General features: G+C 42.2%; 1 pseudogene across 1 annotated transcript in view; it reads right to left on the bottom strand.

Moving 5' to 3' along the window:
* Window positions 1-521, bottom strand: part of LOC105515261 — a 3896-nt pseudogene extending 3375 nt beyond the window's left edge. Inside the window, exon 1 of the transcript XR_001002289.1 lies at window positions 5-521. The product of XR_001002289.1 is annotated as a 60S ribosomal protein L18 pseudogene (transcript). The remainder of the gene's footprint in view (window positions 1-4) is intronic.
* Window positions 522-14738: the final 14217 nt, after the last annotated feature.

The following is a 14738-nucleotide window of genomic DNA, read 5'->3' as shown; positions in this document are numbered from 1 at the left end:
GGACGTAGGGTTTGGTGTGGCTGTGCGGGGTTCCTGGGGCCTTGCCAAAATGCCGGTACACCTCTCGGCCCTTGCGAGGACCGGAGAGCAGGACAGTGCCGCAGCCCTTGGGGGAGTCCAGGGCCAGCTGGTCGAAAGTGAGGATCTTGCCTCCTGCCCTGAGGATGCGGCTGCGGGCCCGGCTGGTTACGCGCAGTGCACATACCTTTAGTTTGGGCACCTCCTGAACCCGCACGTCGTCCGTTATGGTCCCCACAACCACGGCCGTTTTGTTTTCCCGGCCAGGAAGCTTCATCTTCCGGATCATCCGGGAAAGGGACAGAGGTGGCCGGTTGGTGCGACTCATAAACAACCTCTTCAGCACAACCTGGTTGAATGTGGAATTGGTTCTTCTGGCCAGAAACCTATACAACTTGACCAACAGCCTCAGGTAGATATCCTGGCTCTTGGGCTCCTTGCGCCGAACCTTTCGGTCCTTGTTGTGGCGAATGTCAACTCCCATGATGGCGCCTCCTTCTCTGCCCTACTGATTCATTTTCTTAGGACATATGCCTAGTAGTGGGATCACTAGATTATGTGGTAGTTCTATTTTTAGTTATTTGAGGAAGCTCTGTACTGTTTTCCATAATGGCTGTACCAATTTACAATCCCACCAACAGTGTTCCCAGTCCCACCACATTCTTGCCAATGCTTGTTATTGTTTGACTAATACTAACTATCCTAACAAGCGTGAGGTGATTTCTCATTGTGGTTTTAAGCCGCATTTTCTTGATATTGAGGTGTTTGTTGTTTGTTTGTTTGTTTTAGAAAAGGGTTCTCACTCTGTCATCCAGGGTGGAGTGCAGTGGTGGCATGATCATAGCTCACTGCAGTCTCCACCTCCTAGGCTCAAGCGATCTGTCCCTCTTGGCCTCCCAAAGTCCTGGAATTACAGGCATGAGTCACTGTGCCTGACAAGCAGTTTTTAAATGTATCTTTTAGCCATTTGTATGTCTTATTTGAAGAATGTTTATTCAGGTCCTTTGTCCATTTTTAATTGGATTATTTGGGGGTTTTTGCTATTGAGTTGTATGAATTCCTTGTGTATTTTGGATATTAACCCTCTATTGGATATATGGTTTGCAAATATTTTCTCCCATTCTGCAGATTACATTTTACTTTTGTTGACTGTTTCCCTTGCTGTGCAGAAAGTTTTTAGTTTGATGGAGTCCCACATGTTTATTTTTGCTTTTGTTACCTGGGCTTTTGGGATCATAATCATAAAATCTTTGCCAAGACCACTATCGAGAAAATTTTCCCTTATGTTTTCTTCTAGGATTTATTGGGTTTCAGATTTGATGTTTGTCTTTCACCTTTTTTTGTTTTGTTTTTGTTTTGAGATAGAGTCTCACTCTGTTGCTCAGGCTGGAGTACAGTGGTGCCATCTTGGCTCATTGCAACCTCTGCCTCCCAGGTTCAAGTGATTCTGCTGCCTCAGCCTCCCAAGTAGCTGAGATTACAGGCGCCTGCCAGTACGCCTGGCTACTTTTTGTATTTTCAGTAGAGACAGGGTTTCACCATGTCAGCAAGGCTGGTCTTGAACTCCTGACCTCAAGTGATCTGCCCACCTTGGCCTCCCAAAGTGCTGGGATTACAGGTGTGAGCCACTGCACCTGGCCCTTTCGTCCATTTTGACTGACTTTTGTGTATGGCATAAGATGAGGGCCCAATCTAATCTTCTGCATTTGTACATCCAGTTTTCCCAGTACCACTTATTGAAGATATTCACCTTTCCCCATTGTGTGTTCTTCATACCTTGGTTGAAAATGAGTTGGCCTTAAATGCACGGATTTGTTTTTGGGTTCTCTATCCTGTTCCATTGCTCTATGTATCTGTTTTTACGCCAGTACTGTGCTGTTTTGATAACTATAACTTTATAATAAACCTTGAAATCAGGTAGTTGGCGGGGGGTGTGGTGCCTACAACTTTGTTTGTCCTCAAGATTAATTTGGCTATTCAGAATCTTTTGTGGTTGCATATGAATTTTAGGATTGCTTTTTCTATTTCTGTAAAAAATGTCTTTGGAATTTTGATTGATAGGAATTGCATTGAATCTACAAATTGCTTTGGGTAGTATGGGCATTTTAATACTTTTGTATCCTGCTACTTTACTAAATTTATTGGCTAGTTCTAACAGCTTTTTGGTGGAGTCATTAGGGTTTTCTATATACAGGATCATGTCATCTGCAAACAGAAACAATTTTACTTCTTTCTTTTTGAATTGGATGCATTTTATTTCTTTTTCTTGCTTAATTGCTCTTGCCAGGACTTCTGGTAGTATGTTGAATAGAAGTAGTGAGAGTGGAAATTCTTGTCTTGTTCCTAATCTTAGAAGAAAAACTTTCAGCTTTGCACCATTGAGTGTGATGTTAGCTGTGGGCTTATCATATGCGGCCTTTATTATTATTCTTTCTTGAGAGATTTTCGATTACTGATTCAGTCTCCTTATTCTTTATTGGTCTGTTGAGATTTTCTATTCTTCATAATTTAATCTTGGTAGGTTGTATGTTTCTAGTAATTTGTTCATTTCTTTTAAGTTATCTAATTTATTGGCATACAATTATTCATATAGTTGTCTCTTATGATCCTTTGAATCATTTGTCAACTTTGTCAACTTTGTTTCTCTTTTCAGAAAACCAACTCTTAGTCTCATTGATCTTTTCTATTGTTTTTCTATAACAGTCTCTATTTTCTCTATTTTATTTATTTTCCTGCTATAATCTTTGTTATTTTCTGCCTTATTTTGTATTTTGAGGTACATTCCCTCTATACCTAATTCATTGAGAATTTTTTTAAATCACAAAACAATATTTAATTTTTTCAGATGTTCTTTCTGCATCTATTGGGGTTATCATTTTCATCCTTCATTCTGTTAATATGGTATATCACATTTATTGATTTGTGTACCCTGAACTATCCTTACATCCTTGTGATAAATCACTCTTGATCATGACGTACAATCCTTTTAATGTGCTGTTGAATTTGGTTTACTAGTATTTTGTTGAGGATTTTTACATTATGTTCATCGGTGATGTTGACCTATCGTTTTCTTGTTTTGTAGTGTCCTTGTCTGGCTTCAGTATCTGGGTAATGCTATTCTCATAAAATTCGTTTTAGAAGTGTTGCCTTTTCAATTGTTTTGAAAGAGTTTGGGACAAATCGATATTACTTCTTCTTTAAATATTTGTGAAGCTCTCTGGTCCTTGGCTTTTCTTTCTTGAGAGATTTTCGATTACTGATTCAGTCTCCTTATTCTTTATTGGTCTGTTGAGATGTTCTATTCTTCATAGTTTAATCTTGGTAGGTTGTATGTTTCTAGTAATTTGTTCATTTCTTATAAGTTATCTAACTTATTGACATACAGTTATTCATAGCTGTCTCTTATGATCCTTTGAATTTCTGTGGTATGAGTTGTAATGTCTCTTCTTTCATTTAAAATTTTACCCGAATTCTCTTTTTCCCTAGATTAGTCCAGCCAAGGGTTTGTCAGCTTTGTTTCTCTTTTCAGAAAACCAACTCTTAGTCTCATTGATCTTTTCTATTGTTTTTCTATAACAGTCTCTATTTTCTCTATTTTATTTATTTTCCTGCTGTAATCTTTGTTATTTTCTTCTTTTGCTAACTTGAGGCTTAGCCTGTTCTTCCTCTAGCTCCTTGATGTATAAAGTTAGGTTATTTATTTGAGATGTTTCATTTTTCTTAATGTAAGTTGTTTGATTTTTTTGTTTGTTTGTTTTTAAGACAGGGTCTTGGCCGGGCACGGTGGCTCACGCCTGTAATCCCAGCACTTTGGGAGGCCGAGGCAGGCGGATCACGAGGTCAGGAGATCAGGACCATCCTGACTAACATGGTGAAACGCCATCTCTACTAAAAATACAAAAAATTAGCCAGGCGTGGTGGCGGGCACCTGTAGTCCCAGCTACTCGGGAGGCTGAGGCAGGAGAATGGTGTGAACCCAGGAGGCAGAGCTTGCAGTGAGCCGAGATCACACCACTGCACTCCAGCCTGGGTGACAGAACGAGACTCCGTCAAAAAAAGAGAAAGAAAAAAAAAGAGAGAGAGAGAGGGAAAGAAAAGACAGGGAAAGAAAGAAAGAAGAAGAAAAGAAAGAGGAAGGAAGGAAGGAAGGAAGGAAGGAAGGAAGGAAGGAAGGAAGGAAGGAAGGAAGGGAGGAAGGGAGGAAGGGAGGGAGGATAAGAAAAGAAAAGGGGAGGGGAGGGGAGGGAAGGGAAAAGAAAGACAGGGTCTTGCTCTGTTGCCCAGGCAGAAGGGCAAGGTGTGATCATGGCTCACTGCAGTGTCGACCTCCTAAGCTCAAGCAATCCTTCCACCTTAGCCTCCCAGGTAACTGGTACCACAGGCACATGCCACCATGCCCACCTTATTTCTTAGCTTTTGTAGAGATGAGGTCTCCCTATGTTGCCCAGGTTTGTCTCAAACTCCTGGGCTCAAGCAATCCTCCCATCTCAGCCTCTCAAAGTGCTGGGATTACAGGCATAAGCCACCATGCTTGGCCTCGATATTTGTTGCTCGGTCAATATTTATTGCTATAAACTTCCCAATGAAAGGAGATTTGAAGGATGGTTTTAACCTTCTTTATCTTAGGTGATCAGTCACCTCAGTTTGCCCTAGACTGTGAGGTTTCTGGGATGCTGGATTTGGGATGCTAAAACCAGAATAAGTTGGTCATCTCATCTTTATCTTCCCCCTAAATATCCAGTATAATCTACATCAGTGCTTTAAAATGGAATTTATGTTTTATGGGCATTAGCAATTCAGAAATGTGCCTACACAGGCAAAGAGAAAGAACAGGGGAGTCACAAATAGGCTTAGCCACATACAGGTGATACACTTAGAGTATTGGGCAGCAATAGGTGAAGTTTCTGATTAAGAAGAGAATTATAACTGAGCAGGGCATTGGAAGACATCCTCTTATGGAACCTGAGAAGCCTAACCCAAACTATTTGCAGCCAGGTCATCTACCTCTGAAGCGGTCTTGGTGGATGGTTAGAAATCAGCATAAGTTTAAAAAAGCTGGTTCCCGTTATCACATGTCAATATATATCCTGAATTATACCTAACAAACTTTGCAGCTTCTACTTTGGAAAATCCTTCTACAGTCTATCCAGGTACTGAAGGTGCCAAACTGAGCAGTGTCCTTGAATGTTCCTGTCTCCTCCTCACACCCAGTTACTAAGACCTCTCTCCTTCACAGTGACTCCATTCACATGCTCCTGTCTTGTCATCGAGCCCTGTTCATCTCTTACCGTCTTTCACCTGGACCATTGCCAGTTTCTGAGCTGCCTGCTCTTGAATGCCGGCTTCCTGAAAATATCACCAAAACAATCTGGTCATAAGACAAAGCAGAGTCTGTTGCCGCTGAAGTAACAGAGAGCTCCGTCTTTAGAGTCTTGGTAACATTTCGGTGAGAGGACGACCTGATCGCACTGTTTAGGAGGTTTCGGATGCTGATTAAGGTGAGTCTGACAATGTGGGGTCTTGGCAAATAATCATGATTAAATAGTTTAAGATTAGAAGACACAGCAAAATGAGGGTTTTGAGGAAAAGAGTTCAAACAGTCTTGGAGTATAAACTGCTTTTTATTGATGTAACTCTGAAGATGTTCCTGGAGTAAAAAAAAATGGAAGTTATTTGCAAGTTTTACCTTCCAGGGTGAGAGTTTCTGGAAAAGGAAAGTTCTGCTGATGAAGACAGTAAACTGTGTGAGTGTAGATGGTTTTGCCTGTCACCTCCATGCCTCCTGTCTCAAACTCTTCCACTCTGATAGCAGCAGCAACAATAATAACAATAGTTACAATATTAGTAGCAGCAAATATTTAGTTCTCATTAGATGCCAAGCACGGTCCTAAGCATTTTACAAATACTATCACATTAAAGTTCGCCATAATCCTATGGTATTGGCACTATTATTGTCCACATTATACAAATGTAAACACTGAAGCAGCTTAGAGAGGTCAAGTTATTTGGCCAAGTCACACAACACCTTCCACAGTCAGATTTGTATCAGAAATGAAAATTTGATAGTTGAACACTCTTGCATAAACTTTTGCAAAGATTTCCTGTTGCCTAAAACATAAAAATCTTGATTTCTTCAAATACTACACAGAACCCTCCATGATCTGGCCTCAGTCCCACCCCTCCAGTCTTCTTCATTGTATAGGATGCTCTACCCATTCCTGCACCACACATGATGCTGTTTCACGTCTTCATGAATAGCGCTCATTTGGGGTTTTTACTCCTGGTATCTACTCATCATCCATCTAATAAAAACAGTAGCCTGGGGAAACAGTCTCTTCCCTCACTTCCAGCCTGTTTGCATTATCCTCACTTAATGTGAACTGAGACTAAGAAGGTGCTGGGATTGTTGCACTCATCTTATAGGAAGCAGGAGAATTAACCAACACTGAGGAGAAATGGGAAGATACAAACTATGTCATGGGGCTGTCCTGCAAGCCCCGGAGCAAGCTGAGCCCAAGCCTTTTCATTTATATAATCCAATACATTTTATTGTTTAAGAGAGAGTGATTTTTTTAAGCACTTCCATCAGGAAAGGTCTTAATTCACACTGCAGTCTGCTAGAACGTATTTCTTCAGGCTTTCAGACTAGAATACCCTCACCTTTCAACATTCAGCTCAGATATCACCACCTCCATGAGGGTTTTTTGTTTGTGTGTGTGTTTTTGAGACAGTCTCTCTCTGTCGCCCAGGCTGGAATGCAGTGGTGCAATCTCGGCTCACTGCAACCTCCACCTCCCGAGTTCAAGAGAGTCTCCTCCCTCAGCCTCCTGAGTAGCTGGGATTACAGGCACCCACCATCGCGCCTGGCTAATTTTTGTATTTTCAGTAGAGACGGGGATTTCACCATGTTGGCCAGGCTGGTCTCGAACTCCTGACCTCAAGTGATCTGCCCGCCTCGGCCTCCCACAGTGCTGGGATTACAGGTGTGAGCCACTGTGCCTGGCCTAGCAGATCTTTTCTGACCATCTCTGTCCCCCACGGCCTTGCATAAATGTCCACTCTTCTCTTTGGCTTCCATAGTATCCTAGACAGAATTAATCACTGTCATCTAAAACAGGCCATTGAACTTACTTGTGCACATATGTGTGATTTTTTTTAAAAAATCAACTTTATTCTTTAGAACAGTTTTAAGTTCACAGCAAAATTAAGTGAAAAGTACAGAGAATTTTCATATCCCATATATCCTCTACCCTTCCTGTCCCCAGTATTACCTCCCTACTTTTATTTATTTATTGAGATGGAGTCTTGCTCTGTCACCCAGGCTGGAGTGCAGTGGCGCCATCTCAGTTCACTGCAACCCCTGTCTCCTTGGTTCAAGTGGTTTTCCTACCTCAGCCTCCCTAGTAGCTGGGACTGCAGGCATGTGCCACAATACCTGGGTAATTTTTGTGTCTTTAGTAGAGATGGGGTTTCACTGTGTTGCCCAGACTGGTCTTTAACTTCTTACCTCAGGTGATCTGCCCACCTTGGCCTCTCAAAGTGCTGGGATTACAGGCGTGACCCACCGCGCCCGGCTGTTGTTGCAACTTTTAATGGCAAAACCCGCAATTACTTTTGCACCAACCTAATAAATCGATAAAGTCAATTAATTTGCTTAGTTTTGATTAACCACTCTTAAGGGAAAAAATAATTTCAGATTTTTTTTCCTCAAATAGAAATCATAACAGTCGAGGGGGAAAAATACAGACTTACTGATAACCTTTTATAATTTGGCTGAATTCAGCTTGTCTTTATTCTCCCTGTGAAATAAAACCTTACTGAAAACTAAACGCTGCACCTGAATTAAAGTGTCCTGTCAGGTTTTTTTCCTGTCCACAAATATTTCTGTTCAGGAAATTTGATCTTTAAGGAATCTGATGTCCTTTCCTCACTGCCTAAGCATGTGACTGAAATAACCGGGTGGGGGAACTGATCCCTCATGTGTGGTTACAGAGCTGGGGGCTCAGGAAGGTCGAAGTTACTTCTGTTCACCAGGAGAAGAGAAGAAAGAACGAGGAGTCAGAGACAGTGCACTTTTGTGGGTCTCCAGCTGCATTCTTTCCCAAGCCATTTCTAGAATCAGCATGAAGGAGGTCAGGGTACACCTGTTTCCTAGGAAGCTGGACTCCACTTTGCATGAACTGCAAACAAGGAAATAGGGATGGAGAGTGAAAATAGGGAAAAGAATGTACGCATTTCTGACTTAGGAGAACAACAAACCAGTGGCACAGGAGAGAGGAAAGCCTTCCCCAGGAATCTTTCCTCATAACTTAGCGTGGTAGGCGGGCTGTGGGGAGAGACGTGATTCAGTACTGCTGTGTCACTTAACAGTTGAATCTGCCTGGAGTGCAATGGCAGAGGATGAAAAATTGCCTACTATAATTGTTACAGCCATTTAAGAACTTTTCCCTCCACCTGGGAACTATTGACATTTTGGGCTAGAAAATTCTTCATTGTGGGAGTGGAGGCTGTCCTGTGCATTATGAATGTTTGGCAGCATCCCTGGCCTCCACCCGTTAGATGCCAGTGGCAACCCCAGCCCCACCCTGAGGCACTATCATTGTGATAAAGATGTCTCCAGACATTGTGAAATGTCTCTCGGAGGGTAAAATCATCCCTGCTTGAGAACTCCTGATTTATAGGAATAATTTCATTTCCATCGCAGTGCCTGTCTTATATGGGGCAGAGTGTTTACTATGTGAAAAGTACTGACTAGGTACAGCTTTACCTGGGTGAACCAAATATTCATGATTGCTGCTCATATGGGACTTAAATCTGATGAGTGAAAAGATGGATGGGTGAATGCAGGATGTCTCAAAAAGCAAATGTGATTTCTCTTAGGAATCAACCAGTGTTAAAAAGAAAAAAATGTCACCCAGCCTACTTCCTTTCTAGTCAATCACAGGAGGTTAAAAACAATCCTTGTGTGAGGCAGGCCAAGGAGTCCCCCATTAGATTCCATTAACCCAGGAAAAAAAAAAGCAGTAATATTGGCCAGGCGTGCTGGCTCACACCTGTAATCCCAGCACTTTGGGAGGCTGAAGCAGGCAGATCATGAGGTCAGGAGTTCGATACCAGCCTGACCAATGTGGTGAAACCCCATCTCTACTAAAAATACAAAAATTAGCCTGGTGTGGTGGTGCACACCTGTAATCCCAGCTACTCAGGAAGCTGAGGCAGGAAAATCACTTGAACCTGGGAGGTGGAGGTTGCAGTGAGCCGAAATCATGCCACTGCACTCTAGCCTGGGTGACAGAGTGAGACTCCATCTCAGAAAAAAAAAAAAAGGTCAGTGATACCTATGACAATATGACAGGCTTTTGGAAATATAAGGAAACAAGATACAGTATATTAAAAATAATTTTCAAATACTAGACTGCTTCAAAATCAAATAAAAGGGTTGATAAAAACATAGATGTCTGGGCTCTACCTTATGTTTTAAAATCTATGAGGGTGAAGCAGGTATGATTAATTCTTTTTATAAAAAGATACATATATGTACACATATATTTAATTGAGATGGGTTCTCACTATGTTTTCCAGACTGGCCTCGAACTCCTGGGCTCAAGCAATCCTCCCACCTCGGCCTCCCAAAGTGCTGAGATTACAGGCATGTGCCACCGCGCAGCCAACCAGGTATGATCACTTCTTATTATCCATGGTAGTTATGTTCTGTAAACTCATAGCAAACACTAAATTAGTGAATGTTGGACTATTGCTGCAAGGAGAAATATAAGGTGAGGCTCCTGAGAACCTCTGGTCACTACATTTTTGTCAATTGAAATGCCATTTGCATTCTATAGGTTCATTTTCCAACTTCCTTGTAAAACAAGCCAGTCTCACCAGGGTTGAAAGTCGTCTCTTCCACGTAACCCTTTTCCCGTAGAACACTGAGCAAACATTTAAAAATGTGTTCCGCAGCATTCTGACCTGCAGAACCTACCCCTCCCACAGGTTTAACATTTTTCCATGCTTCGTCGCCTTTCGAAATGTGTGGGCCAGCCAGCACTAGCCACAAAAGGTTTAACATTTTTCCATAAATTTCTTTGGCTTTCAGCCTCACAGCAATGCTGTCCACTGTGCTTTTTTTTTTTTTTTTAATCTGTCATCATCTCATGAATACACCCATTTAGCCACTCTTCCCTCTTACTTGTAGATCTAACATGCAACTGTAGATGTTACTTTAGTGCTTTCTGGAACAGCGTCACACCCAACTGGGAAATGTCACCTTCCTTTTTAGGTGTACACGATTGTTGACTCATTCACATTGAACTGTAAGTCATGCCTGAACAAAGCTTATCTAACACACATTTTCTCTCTGTAAGGCATATCACAGCCTTCCTGCACTTACGAACACTAGACAGCGCTTTCAGTGCTATGCCTGGGGCCTATTTACTTCTTATTTATTGAATATCTAATTTTAGTCCCAAAAGCTTTTATTCAGTCCTCAAATTGTTACCATGAAAGAAATGATAAATTGTAATTTTATTATTACTCTATCACTGTGTATCAAGCCCTTGTTACAAAATCTCCATTTACTGTCTCCAAAAACCAATAGAAAACCCACAAGTTATATTACCTAATGATCTATTAACAGATGACCCTAGCTTCTCCAAGTGTGCTCCCCGACCAGTAGCAACAACATTACCTTGTTTGGCTGGGGGTGATGGCTTACTCACACCTGTAATCCTAGCACTTTGGTAGGCCAAGGGGGGAAGATGGCTTGGGTCCAAGAGTTCAAGACAAGCCTAAGCAACATAATGAGACCTTGTCTCTACAAAAAATAAACAAAATTAGCCAGGCGTGGTGGCACACACCTGCATTCCCAGCTACTCAGAAGGCTGAAATGAGAGGGTAACTTGAGCCCAGGAGGTCGAGTCTGCAGTGAGTCATGATCACACCACTGCACTCCAGCCTGGGTGACAGAACAAGACCCTGTTTCAAGAAACAACAAAAAAGAAAAAAAAGAAAAAACCTTGTCTGAAATGCAATTTTCAGACCCTAACTTAGAACTACTAAAGTAGAGACTTGGTGGTGGGTGGAGAACAGCAACCTGTGCTTTATCAAGAGGTTTTTTTTTCTTTCTTTTTTTGAAACAGAGTCTCACTCTGTGGTCCAGGCTGGAGTTCAGTGGTATGATCTCAGCTCACTGCAACCTCCACCTCCAGGGTTCAAAGGATTCTCAAGCCTCAGCCTCCCGAGTAGCTGGGATTAAGGTGCACGGCACCACACCCACTAATTTTTGAATTTTTAGTAAAGATGGAGTTTTGCTATGTTGGCCAGGCGGGTATCCAACTCCTGGCCTCAAGTGATTTACCCACCTCAGCCTCCCAAAGTGCTGGGATTACAGGCGTGAGCCACTGCGCTGGGCCTTTATCAAGCTTTTTAAGTGATTCTGATGCATCCTCAAGTTTGAGAAACACCGGAATAGACAAATGTTTATTGACATGAAAAGTTCACAATACAATGAGTTAAATAAGAACACATTGCAAAGGAATATATACAGTGGGATTCTGGTTTTGAAATATTTACACATATGCAAATGTATAAAAACAGATCTGTAAAGGTGTACTTTAAAATGGTAACAATTGTTACCACTGGGTAAGGAGGTTGCAAGGGATTCTTTCCTTTTTTTTAACATTTCATTTGAGTTTCAAATGTTTCTACCATGAATAACAATTTCTTATGCAATTTTAAACGGGAGCAAAATCAACTCCATGAGGAAGAATTTGACAGATAAGGACCCATCTGTGTCCCCGAGTTCTACTCCCTGCCTGTGGAATCGCTCTCCTCATTCTCATAGCCATCAACAAACTGGTACCTACAGAGCAAAATTTCCCTCTGGGTCTCTCAAGCAGGCAGAAACACAATTGCTTTTCTTGATGTCCCTTAGCACAGCTGGAATTTTTACAAACACTGTGCCAAACATCACAAGAGACGATGGAAACTAAATAAGTACAGAAAGTATAAGAAACAAATTTCTGAAGGGGGTTTCCGATTCAAGCACTGCTACCTGTTTCTCTTTTCATGTAATATTTGCCTTGAGATGCTCCTGTGTTCATGCTTTCAGGGCCAGGTCACTCCATAAATAAATCTGGCTCCTTAGCCAGATTTCTCTCTGCAGCTACAGTCTCAGCTTCACATTCAAAGGCGGAGTCTCCTCCTAAGTTGCTGGTGGGACTCTGGTGTCAGACATGATAGATGAACTCATTCCTCGTGCATGAGTCTGACTTTCAGGGCGTTTGAGCCTGCACAGATCCTATATGCTTAAATATTCAATCACTTTGTAACAGAAATAATTGCATAGTCACATCAGTCCACAAAATTCAGGGGTACGAAAATATAACTTTATTTTGAAATAACTCAGACTTAATGTAGAAGACCGTGACTTCCCTTTTGTATTAGTCAGGGTTCTCTAGAGGGACAGAACTAATAGGATAGATGTATATATGAAGGGAAGCTTATTAGGAGAATTGACACACGATCACAAGGTGAAGTCCTACAACAGGCTGTCTGCAAGCTGAGGAGCGAGGAAGCCAGTCCGAGTTCCAAAACCTCAAAAGTAAGGAAGCCTGTGACAGTTCAGCCTTCAGTCTGTGGCCAAAAGCCCGAGAGGCCCTGGCAAACTAATGGCGTAAGTCCAAAAGTCCAAAAGCTGAAGAACTTGGAGTCTGATGTTCAAGGGCAGGAAGCATCCAGCACAGGAGAAAGATGGAGTCCAGAAGACTCAGCAAGTCTCGTCTTCCATCTTCTCCTGCCTGCTTCATTCTAGCCACGCTGGCAGCTGATCAGATGGTACCCACCCAGATGGAGTGTGGGTCTGCCTCTCCCTGTCCACTGACTCACATGTGAATCTCCTTTGCCAACACCCTCACAGACGCACCCAGGAGCAATACTTTGCACCGTTCAATCCAATCAAGTTGACACTCAGTATTAACCATCACCCCTTTCTATCTGAAAGATTTGGTTAATTCTGTAAATAATTTTTTTTAATTTTGTTAGTAGTTCAAGTTCAAAAAAATTGATTAAAGAAAATTCTTCACGGTTAAGTGGCTACTCCATTCTCAGTAGCCCTTCTTCCGAGATTTCTCTTTCTAGTCTCCTTTCCCCCTTACTTGGCTCTTAATTCCTGCCAATAACTGAGAGTGAAAAGGGAGTCACGTTGCTTCCGGATCTCTTAGTCCTCTGCTGGCCTTCAGCTCCAGATGTTACCTTAGCACCTGCATGGTACCCCGGGAATTTTAAGCGGTGACTGAACTGCAGGTACAGATCTCGCTTGGCCCCCATAGCACTGGGACCATGCAGATTCCACTGTCTTACAGTGACTGTCACTTACTTTAAAAGATCTCAGCATATTCATCGTGATATCTTGTATCTGTATGGGGTTTCATTATGTTGGCGATGCTGGTCTCGAACTCCTGACCTCGGGTGATCCACCTACCTCGGCCTCCTGAAGTGCTGGGATTACAGGTGTGGGCCACCACACCTGGCCGATATCTGTTATTTAGATGAAGCCCAAACCTTCAGGTAATTTATAATGCATAATTAAGGCATGATCAGTTCGCATTAAATCAGAAAAGGTTCCATCCCAGAGATGGCTTCATCAAACTAACACTTTGCTATTAAACATACTGAATGTCAGAAAAGGGATTTCATTGGAGAAACTAGTAACTTTTGTTAGGAAGCAGTTATTTAGCTTGATTCTTAGAAATGAGCTCTCATTTGTGATGCTAAAGGTATTCAAAATATGAGGACTGGCTAAAAATACCTTAAAGGGACTCCTAACTCTTGTATGGGCGGGGGTGTAAGAATTAAGGGAGACCTAAAATCTGACTTGATCCCTGAGTTGTCCTACAAGCAGCTGTTGGTATAGGAGGATTTCTGAATGATGCCAGTTGGAAGGGACTCTTGCTTCTGAAGTGCTATTGTGTGCTACTTGTAAGCATTTCATGCAGTGTGTGATTGGATCACCTAAAAGGGTACAGAGCTAGGGGGACTGAGGCAGGAGGACTGCTTGAGCCCAGGAGGCGGAGCTTGCAGTGAACCAAGAGGGCCCTACTGCACTCCAGCCTGGGTGACAGAGTGAGACTCTTATCTCAAAAAAAAAAAAAGGAAAATCTGATTGGCCTTGGTACCGAGCACTTAGAAGGGGTCTCTAGTTATGGCTGGGGAAGCTTTAAAAGGTGGGCTGAGATCCTGTAGTCTGTAGAGGGGGCCCACTCAGCTAGGGAAATGTGGATGCTATCAATGTTAACGTCACTGAAGACATTTCATTAACCACAGGGCTGTATTTTTTTAGGCTTTTGAGCCATCCTATTTAGTAACTGCCAGGGCCACATGAGGACTTTCTTAGGCCCCAACCACATTGCCTCTGTGGGCTCCTTCCTCCTTAAGAAAAAACAATAAAAATGGCGTTTCACAACTGCATTAGTGTAAACACAAATATAATCCAGGCTGGGTTCATTCTAATATATTCATGTTTTTCCTTCTGATTTTAACAGAAATAAAAATGAAATCACTTTCTGTAGGCCTCTGAAAGTATTGTTGGTCCCAGGCACTCTGCCTACTGTGACTAATGGAGACGTTGTCCCTGGTAACTGCTTTCCTTTCATTCTTTTTTCCAGTAGCTTCTTCCCTCTTCCCTCACTTGTGGCCCCTCCTGACAATTTTGTTGATTTCTA

The sequence above is a fragment of the Colobus angolensis genome, unplaced genomic scaffold (assembly GCF_000951035.1).
Source record: "Colobus angolensis palliatus isolate OR3802 unplaced genomic scaffold, Cang.pa_1.0 Scaffold257, whole genome shotgun sequence".
Lineage (NCBI taxonomy): Eukaryota > Metazoa > Chordata > Mammalia > Primates > Cercopithecidae > Colobus > Colobus angolensis.
The sequence above is the reverse complement of the archived record's forward strand: the minus strand, read 5'-3'. Positions and strand labels throughout refer to the sequence as shown.